Source organism: Bos javanicus, chromosome 26, assembly GCF_032452875.1.
Source record: "Bos javanicus breed banteng chromosome 26, ARS-OSU_banteng_1.0, whole genome shotgun sequence".
Lineage (NCBI taxonomy): Eukaryota > Metazoa > Chordata > Mammalia > Artiodactyla > Bovidae > Bos > Bos javanicus.
In genome coordinates, this window is record NC_083893.1 from 20,617,924 (window position 1) to 20,628,011 (window position 10,088).

A 10,088-nucleotide genomic window follows, 5' to 3' on the forward strand; every position below is an offset into this window, starting at 1 on the left:
TTTCTTAGTACCTACTTTAAATATCAATTATTACACTTTAAAAGAGAGAATTCACAGAACACCCTATCTGATAAAACAGAAGCATCCCTGAAAATGTGTATGTTTTTGAGATAGTCAGAGTACATCTTCAGGGCAGTAGGAGAGTTTGTGATTTAGAGAAATCCTGTGGTATATCCTTTGGTAAAGGGAATCACCACACTATTTTTGTCTTTTGTGTAAAATTTTATTTACATTAAATTGTAACATCTTGGAGGTCTTCTGGTCAGACTTTCTCCCCAGAGCATACTTTCTCCAGTCCTTTCTACACTGTAAGAAGTGGGATGACATCTGTTGATATTTTCGCTAAACAGATATGGAACATTATTCTTTGTAAATTGTGGGATGTAGGACTGTTTTCTGAACCTCAGTTTCCTGATTGGTAAAACTGGAATAAAAATGCCTACCTCATAGGATTATTGTGAGGATTAAATTAGATAAAATTTTAGAGTGCCTACATAGAAATATATTTGTTACTTAAGAAACCCATGTGAGGTTGACATGTAAGATGTTCATTAAATGAGTGTTCTCTTAATGCTTGTAGATCATTGATAAAAATGTCTGAAGCCACCACAGACTCTTTTGCAATGCTAATAGAGATCTTCCTCAGGTTATATCATTAATATCATTTTGTTAATTTCTTTGACTATATAGTGTTTCAAGCAATTAAAGGTCCATGTAAATATACTCACATTCTGTCCATAGAAAACATGATGTATCTTGTCAGGTGCCTTGCTGAGTTCAAGATATACTCTACCTACTGCCAATGTAATAATCACATCAAAAAAAGGAAATTAAATTACAAAGAGTGTCCTGCCTATGTTTTCTTCTAGGAGTTTTACTCTATCCAGTCTTACACTTAGGTATTAGTCCATTTTTAGTTTATTTTTGTGCATGGTATTAGAGAATGTTCTAATTTCACTCTTTTCATGTAGCTGCCTGATTTTTCTAGCACCATTTATTGAAGAGACTGTCTTTTCTCCATTGTATACTCTTGCCTCCTTTGTTGCAGACTAATTGACCATAGGTGTGTGGGTTTATTTCTGGGCTTTCTATCTTGTTCCATTGATTTATGTTTCTGATTTGTGCCAATACCACAGTGTTTTGATCACTGTAATTTTATGGTATAGTCTAAAGTCAAAGAGCCTGATTTCTCCAGCTGACAGTGTCTTTTACAGAGCAGAAATTTTAAATTTCAATAAAGTCCAGCTTGTTAATTTTTGTTTTCTTTCATGGGTCATGCCTTTGGTGTTGCATCTAAAATGTCATTTCCAAACCCAAAGTCATCTAGATTTTTCTCCTCTGTTGTCTTTTAGGGGTTTTATGGTTTTGCATTTTACATTTAGGTGTATGATCAATTTTGAGTTATATTTTGGGGAATGGTGTAAGGTATGTATCTAGATTTTTTTTTGCATTTGGATTTCTAGTTTTTCCAACATTATCGAAAATATTGTATTTTCTTCATTGTATTGCCTTTCTTCCTTTATAAAAGATCAGTTAACTATATTTATAAGGCTCTGATACTGGGCCCTCTTTCTGTTTCATTGATCTATTTGTCAATTTTATCTGTCATACTCTTAAAGTCTGGTGGTGTTAGTCCTCCAACTTGGTTTTTCTCCTTCAATATTGTGTTGGATGTTCTGGGTCTTTTGCCTCTCCATAGAAACTTTAGAATCAGTTTGTTGATATCCAGAAAATAACTTGTTGGGATTTTATCAAATTGCAAAGAATTGACATCTTGACAACAGTGAGTCTTCCTAACCATAAACATGGGATATTGCCCCTTCTTTGCATTTTTCATCAGGGTTTTGTAATTTTCCTCGTACATATTTTGTTAGATTTATTCCAAGGTATTTACTTTTTGAGGTGCTAATATAAATGGTGTTGTGGTTTTAATATTGAATTAAATTTTGATTTGTTCATTGCTGGTATATAGGAAAGTGATTGATTTTAGTATGTTAGCTTTGTATTGTGCTACATTGCTGTAATCACTTATGAGTTCTAGAAAGATTTTTGGATTTTTACATAGACAGTCATGTTACCTGAGATCATCTTCCTTCCCAGTTAGCGTATCTTTTCTTTCCTTTTCTTGTTGTTGTTGTTTGTTTGCGTGCTTGTTTTTTGATTAGCTATGAATTCTAGTTTAATGTTGAAAAAATGAGGTGAGAGGGACATCCTTGCCTTGTTCCTGATCTTAGTGGGCAAGTTTCTAATTTCTCATTGTAGGTATGATGTTAACTATAGGTCTTTTATAGACCATCTTTATCAAGTAAGGAAATTCCCTTCCTCGTTGTTCCTAGTTTCTGAAAGTTTTTATCATGAGTGTGTGTTGGGTTTTATCAAATTATTTTTCTACATCTATCTATGGATATGATCATGTGATTTTTCTTCTTTAGTCTGACATAATGGATTACATTAATTGATTTTTGAATGTTGAACCAACCTTGCATACCTGGGATAAGTCTCACTTGTTTCTGATCTGTAACTCTTTTTATACATTGTTGGATTTGACTTGCTAATATTTTGTTGAACATTTCTACATCTATTGTTTTATGTTAAATCAATTAAGAATGCGAAAAAAGATTTTTATTTTACCTTCACTTATTCCTTCTCCAGGGGCTTCCCTGGGGGCTCAGTGGTAAAGAATCCGCCTGCAGGATTTGACCCCTGGGTCTCCCTGGAGAAGGAAGTGGCAACCCACTCCAGTATTCTTGCCTGGGAAATCCCATGGACAGAAGAGCCTGGAGAGCTATAGTCCATGAGGATACAAAAGAGCCAGACAGGACTTAGTGACCAAACAACTGCATAACATTCCTTCACCAATTCCTTCTCTTTCCTTCTTTATGTATATCCAGGTTTCCAGCCTGTATCATTTTCCTTTTCTCTAAAGAATCTTTTAAAAACAATTCTTGCATGGTAGGTCTATTGGCCTCAAAGTGAAAGTAGCTCAGTCATGTCCAACTCTTTGCGACCCCATGGACTATAGCCTGCCAGGCTCCTCTGTCCACGGAATTCTCCAGGCACAAATACTGGAGCGGGTAGACATTCTCTTCTCCAGGGGATCTTCCCAACCCAGGGGCAAAACCCAGGTCTCCTGCATTGTAGGCAGATTCTTTACAATCTGAGCCCCCAGGGAAGACCATTGGCCTCAAATTCCCTCAATTTTTGTTTTTGTTTGTCTGAGAAAGTATTTCTCCTTCATTTTTTTAAAGATTTTTTTTTTTTAATGTGGACCATTTTAAAAGTCTTTATTGAATTTGTTACAGTGTTACTTCTGTTGTATGTTTTGGGTTTTTGGCCCTGAGGCATGTGGGATCTTATTTCCCCAGTCAGGGATCACACCTGCATCCTTGCATTGGAAGGTGAAGTCTTAACCACAGGACCACCAGGAAAGTCCCTCTCCTTCATTTTTTGAAGGATACCTTTGCAAGGTAGAGTATTCTGGGGTTTGGTTTTGTTTTTTTTTTCTCTCAAAACTTTACTTTCTACTTACTTGCATTATCTTAGAAAAGTCAGATGTAATTCTTTACTTCTCACTAGGTTAATGTTTTTTCCTCTGAATTATTAGGATTATATTATTATTATTAGGATTTCTTCTTTATCTTTTATTTTCTGCAATTTAAGTACATATGACTAGCTGTAGTTTTGTTTTTGTTTGTTTTGACATATATCTTGCTTGATGTTCTCTGAGGCTCCTGAATCTGTGCCTTGGTATCTGGTATTATTTGGGGGAAGTTCTCAGTCATTACTACTTCACATATTTATTTTGTTTCTTTCTCTTTTTTCTTCTGATAGTTCCATTATGTGTATGTTATACATTTTGCAGTTACCCCATAGTTCCTGAATAGTCTGTTGTTGTTGCTTTTTTCCAGTTTCATTTCTCTTTGCTTTTCAGTTTCAGCATTTTGTATTGAGATATTCTCAAATTGAGATTTTTTTTCCTAAGCTGTGTTCATTCTACTAATAAGCTGATCACATACATTCTTTATTTCTGTTCTTATTTCTATTAAGTGCTTTTGACTACCAGCATTTTATTTTGATTCTTTTTTAGAATTTCTGTCTCTTTGCTTACATGGTCCATCTACTCTTGCATGCTGTCTACTTTATCCACTAAAGTGAAGTGAAGTGAATTCGCTCAGTCGTGTCCGACCCTTTGTGACCCCATGGACTGTAGCCTACCAGGCTCCTCCATCCATGGGATTTTCCAGGCAAGAGTACTGGAGTGGGTTGCCATTTCCTTCTCCAGGGGATCTTCCTGACCCAGGGATTGAACCCAGGTCTCCCACATCTGAGCCACCAGGGAAGTTCCTAAAGCCCCTGACATATTAATCATAGTTGCTTAAAATTCCTAGTATGATAATCCCAACATTCCTGCCATATCTGAAGCCTGCTTCGTCTCTTCAAGCTGTGTTTTTTTGCCTTTAGGAATGTCCTGCAGTTTTTTCTTTCTTTCTGGCCACTCTGTGAGGCATGTGGAACTTCCCAGAAACCTGTGCCCTGCCCTCTGCAGTAGAAGCTCAGCGTCTTAACCACTGGGCCACCAGGGAAGTCCCATACACTCTGTAATATTTTCTTGATAGCTGGGCATGGTGTACTGGGTAAAAGGGACTGCTGAAGATAAGCCTTTAGTAATGTGGAGTAGGAGTGAAGGGAGAGGAAGTGTTCTATGATTCAATGATTATGTCTCAGCCTTTTTGGTGAGACTGTGCCTTTGGACTGTGAACTTCACAAGTGTTTTTCAGCTTCCTCTCTTAGGTGAGACAAGAAGGCTAGAGTGGGCTGGAGTTGGGTATTTCTCTTGCCCCTAGGTTGGTTTGGCTTAACCCAGCAGGTTAAGCTCTGAAGGCAGACTGTTAAGAAAGAATTCTCTGGTATATTTCAAATGATTACTTTTCCCTTCCCCTTGCCAAAAACATTAGGAGATTTTTCTCTGATATTCACTGTGAGAACCTCCTCAAGGTAAAACTCAAAGGTGTGTGGGGTTCCCCTATAACTTGAGGGCCTTGGATCTGTTTTTGTTTTTTGTTCTTTGGCCACTCCTCACAGCATGTGGGAATTTTAGTGCCTAACCAAGGATTGAGACTATGTCCCCTATATTGGAAACATGTAGTCTTAACCCTGGGACTGCCAAGGAAATTCCAATCCTCTTGAATCTTTTTGATGTCTCAGACTTGACTGAGACTCAGTCATCCAGAGGAGATTTGTTAAGATCCAGAAGCAAATGAATGCTGTCTTGGAGGGATTCACAGAACTGCTTTTTACTGATTTGATTAAAAATTTTGATGAAAGTAAGCTGGAGTTGCTGATGTTCAACCTTAACAATGTGGACATGAATGACTGAAGATAGTATTTATTTACAAGATGGGCTACTCCCCAGACCACCCTATCATTCAGTGGTTCTGGAAGGCTGTTCTGCTGATGGATGCTGAGAAGCATATCCAGTTACTGCAGTTTGTCACAGGAACATCCTGAGTACCTATGAATGGATTTGCCTAACTTTATGGTTCCAGTGGTCCTCAGGTATTCACAATAGAACCATGATGGAGTCCTGAAAAACTGCCCAGAGCGCACACATGCCTTGAATTACCTCCAAATGAACCCTTTGGAAATTTTCGAGAGAAATTTCTCAGGGCTGTGGAGGATCCTCCGGGATTCGAAGGTGGATTAAGCGCCCCCTGCCTTGGGATGGTTGGTTGGTTGTGGAGTGAGTCCTGCTCGCACGTTTGTATTTGCCTAACAGACTTAACAGTGGCGGTGGCAGAAGAGCAGTCTCAGGGAGTGAGTGACTCTTGGAGCAGAGCTTTCGCTTGTGCACTTGCCCAAGTTCAGATATGGGATCTCAGTCCCAGGTCACATTCTCGCATTTTCTACCACAAATTATCAACAGGGTAATATCCACTGAATACACTAATTACGTTTCAGGAGGATTTATTCTACTGATGTTATGCCGCTGTAGGCAAGGCTCTTAATATTTTATATACTTAAAAAAAAAAAACCCTCTCAGTGACCCTGACTCTCAAAAACTGAACCTCTATCAATTAGTCAATTATAGTTCAGTTTTCTCTACCTTGGCACTGATTCTGCAGAAATTGTAGTTCATGGATTTTTGTTCTAGTAAATCATGATTCCCTGTACTCACCTGGCTCCCCAGTTTAGGGGACAGCAGTTTGCCCTGTGATCTCACTTCTCTTATCCTTCTTAGAAAAGTTGCTGACTTTTCAGTTTGTTTAGCTTGATATTTGTTAAAATGGAATGGTAACTTCAAGCCACTCACATGCCAGAACCACCCACTTCTTTTCTCATTTAATATTATATGTATATTCCATCTGCGTCAGTACATATTCTATAATCTAAGCATTTGTTCTGATGAAATTTAGATCCTCTACTCTCTTCTTTTGGCTATGAAAAATATGTAAGTACAAACAAGTAAAAATCCTGCTTGTCTTGGTCAACCACAAATTGACACCTGCCATGGGTGCTTGCCATCTACCTCTATAAGAATTAAGTTACATGCTGCGGCAGCTGCTGACCTCCAACACCCCTGAAGGAGTTTAGGGTGGAGAGCAAAAATGAGGCATTCTACTCCAGGAAACTGGCAGGACAGGTCTTTAGATACATATTCTCAGGAGCTGATTTTATGAGCCCAATTCTTGTATCTCCTCATATCTAAAAAGCTCAAAAGTTCTTCACAGTGACGATAGTTTCTCATGACTAGCAGAAACTTCACGGGACCAGCAGAAACTTTCTGCAAAAAATATGTGCTTGAGTGTATGTACTCTCCTTTTGCCAGCATCGCATATATACTGTCTTTTCCCCTACCTCTTTGGAACAGTTTCTCAGAGCTATCTGAGGTGCTGTTCCCTGGGCTGCAGTTCTCACATTGCCCCAAATAAAACTTAACTTGTAACCCTCGCATTGTGCATTTTTTTAAGTCGACATTTTAAAGCATGATTATAATTTATGTTAGTCACCTTTGATTCCTCTTACTTGCAATAGACAGCATGAAAGTTTTCATTTTATTTTTAGAAAATGATCCTGTTCACACCATACCACTCATCCGGTCTTCTTTTAAAGCCCGATGAATAGTACCAAGCATAGCTAATTTGCTGTCACAACTTACTTGCTAGCCAAACTCAGTGAATAAATCCTCCTCCATTCACTTGAGAAATAGAGGTCTAACATCATTATCAGAGAATAACTTAGGTCTTTTGTTAGATCTGCAACAATGGTGTTGCTTTTCAATCAAATTTTTAAAAGAATAAAACTTGCTTAGAGTTTGGCAACTTATAAATCTTGATTTATGTAATGGATCATTTAAATGTTTTAATTGTCTAACTTTTAATAACAGTTTCTTCTTTTGCCTTAGAGTTCTGAAGGGGTGCAAAGTGGAATTCCGTGTTAATTTAGAAGCTTTAGTATGCTAGCCAAGGAAAGCTGACCCCTGTATGCTGGAGGTTTTTGCTTTCCATTTTAAAGCTCCTTGGATGTTGTCCTTCATTGTCGTTTAGTCACTCAGTCGTGTCCCACTCTTTTGCAATCCCATGGACCCTAGCCCTCCAGATTCCTCTGTCCATGGGATTTCCCAGGCAAGCATTACTGGAATGGGTTGCTATTTCCTTCTGCAGGTGGTCTTTCTGACCCAGGGATCAAAGCTGCATCTCCTTCATTCACAGGCAGATTCTTTACCACTGGACCACCAGGGAAGCAGATACTATCCTTTATTAAAGCCAGAATTTCCTACAGAGGTTTATGCATTTTTTTATCATCCCTGGTAAAGGAATTTGATTTTGCAAATGTTGACAACTAATGGGTAAACATGAAAAAAACTAATGGTTTAGAGGGAGGAAGAAGGCTCTGAGCCTTAGAATTGCACATTGGTATATGTGCAGTATACACAATGTACTATAACTCTGATCAGAAGCACATGATGATAACAACTTCTGAAACATACAGTTTTAAATGCCAGGAAATGTAACCCAGCAGGACCGTATAGGGCCTTTCTGGAACAGACCCCTCCCTCGTATCCTCTGCTGAAGTACCCAGATAATAGTATCTGATGCACATTTCCTGAGTCGTTTCACAGATGCCAAGTTGGAGAAGACTCGAGAGTTCCTTGGACTGCAAGGAGATCAAACCAGTCAATCCTAAAGGAAATCAGTCCTGAATATTCATTGGAACGACTGATGCTGAAACTCCAATACTTTGGCCACCTGATGCGAAGAACTGACTCATTGGAAAAGACCGTGATGCTGGGAAAGATTGAAGGCAGGAGAAGAAAGGGACGACAGAAGATGAGATGGTTGGATGGCATCACTGACTCGATGGACATGAGTTTGAGCAAGCTTTGGGAGTTGGTGATGGACAGGGAAGCCTGGCGTGCTGCAGCCCATGGGGTCACAAAGAGTCAGACACGACTGAGCAACTGAACTGAAAATCACAACATGGAAGAGATTAACTACTTGATAATCATGAGCACATAGCTCCCAAACCTCCTGAAGTCTTAACACTGCCCTGTTACCTCACCATCAACCAATCAGAGAGTCGTGCATGAGCTAATTGCCTACGCAGGATTCCCCTCCCTCGGGTCACTTTTCAAAATGCTTTGCTGGAGCCTAGGGATGAGTTCTGTTGTTTTGAGTGGTACCTCCCCTGGGCTCCTTGCTTGACGGCCTGCAGTAAGTGCTGCACCTTTCTTCAGCACAACCAGCTCAGTAGACTGGCTTTACTGTGCACAGGCCAGTGGACCCAAGTTTGGTTCGGTAGCAGAAATGCCAGAATTATAACAGACAAAAGCAAATACACAAGGCTAACAAACACAGATTTCCTGTTGTCTGGTAACAGCCACAAAATGGATTCCTGTCAAATGCCACTTGGCAGAAATTGCCACTGATGAATGGTCAGACATCCAAAATCCCACATTGCTGGTACCAGAGGAGAAGACTCATTTGATAAACAAAAATCCGAAAAGCCACTTGGCTAGTGAGAGCCAGAAAGCTCAATACTGCTTATACCACTCACCCGAAGAGCCAGGAAAGGTAAGCTGTGGACCCTGCTCCGTTGGAATGAGGTTTGTTTTCAGGCATGTACTTCTCTTGGGCTCTGATAATAGAACTCAGGTGGGAAAGCCGATAAAGCTTTCTGGGTGATTTACTCTCATCGCTGCTTCCTACTTTCTATTTTCTTAGAACATATTCTGCCCTGCTGCCTGCTCCTACCCCTCCAGCCCCCAACTTGCCCTTTCCAAGGATGGCTGGGTGATCTTACATCCCATGAAGGTGGAATTGCACTAGAGGGGTTCTCTCAGCTCTTCTGCATCTGCCTTAACTTTCTGTAGGTGAAAGCTTAGAAAACCTCAGTGTTCACTCTCAGCTCTCCTAACTGCCTCCTTCCATTTTGTTGTACTGTTCTCGGCACTTGGTAAAACTGGTGTGGCAAAGAGTTTGGGACTGTGCAGTCTTGAAACTGCCCAACTCAGATGGGACTCAAACCCAGCCAAAACCGAGGTTGGGACTTGAACCCACGAGCTAGGACTCGAATCCACTGTCTTTTAATTGATATAGCACACCTGGTCTCAGGACTTAATGAAGCTCAGGTTCTCTTTGTTTCAGCACGGAGGAATTCAGTGAGAGGCAAAGTGATAGGTAAAATGTGGGTTTACTTAGAGATACATACTCCACAGACAGAATGCTGTTCATCTCAAAAGGTGAGAGACCCTGAAATATGGGGTGGTTAGTTTTTACAGACTGGGTAATTTCATAGGTTAATGAGTGGGAAGATTTTTCCAACTATTTTGGGGAAGGGGCAGGGATTTCCAGGAACTGGGAAAACGCTTTTGGGCTTTTATGGTTGGCCTTTGTACTGTCATGGCACCTGTGGGCATGTTATTTAGCATGCTGATATATTACAGTGAGGGTATAATGAGGCTTAAGGTCTAATGGAAATTGAATCTTGTGCCATCTTGGACCTGATCAGTTCTAACTAGTTTATGTTCAACTGTGTCATTCTTGAAGGGCTGTGCCCTGCCTCCTCTCCTGTTTCACTCTTTCTTGGGC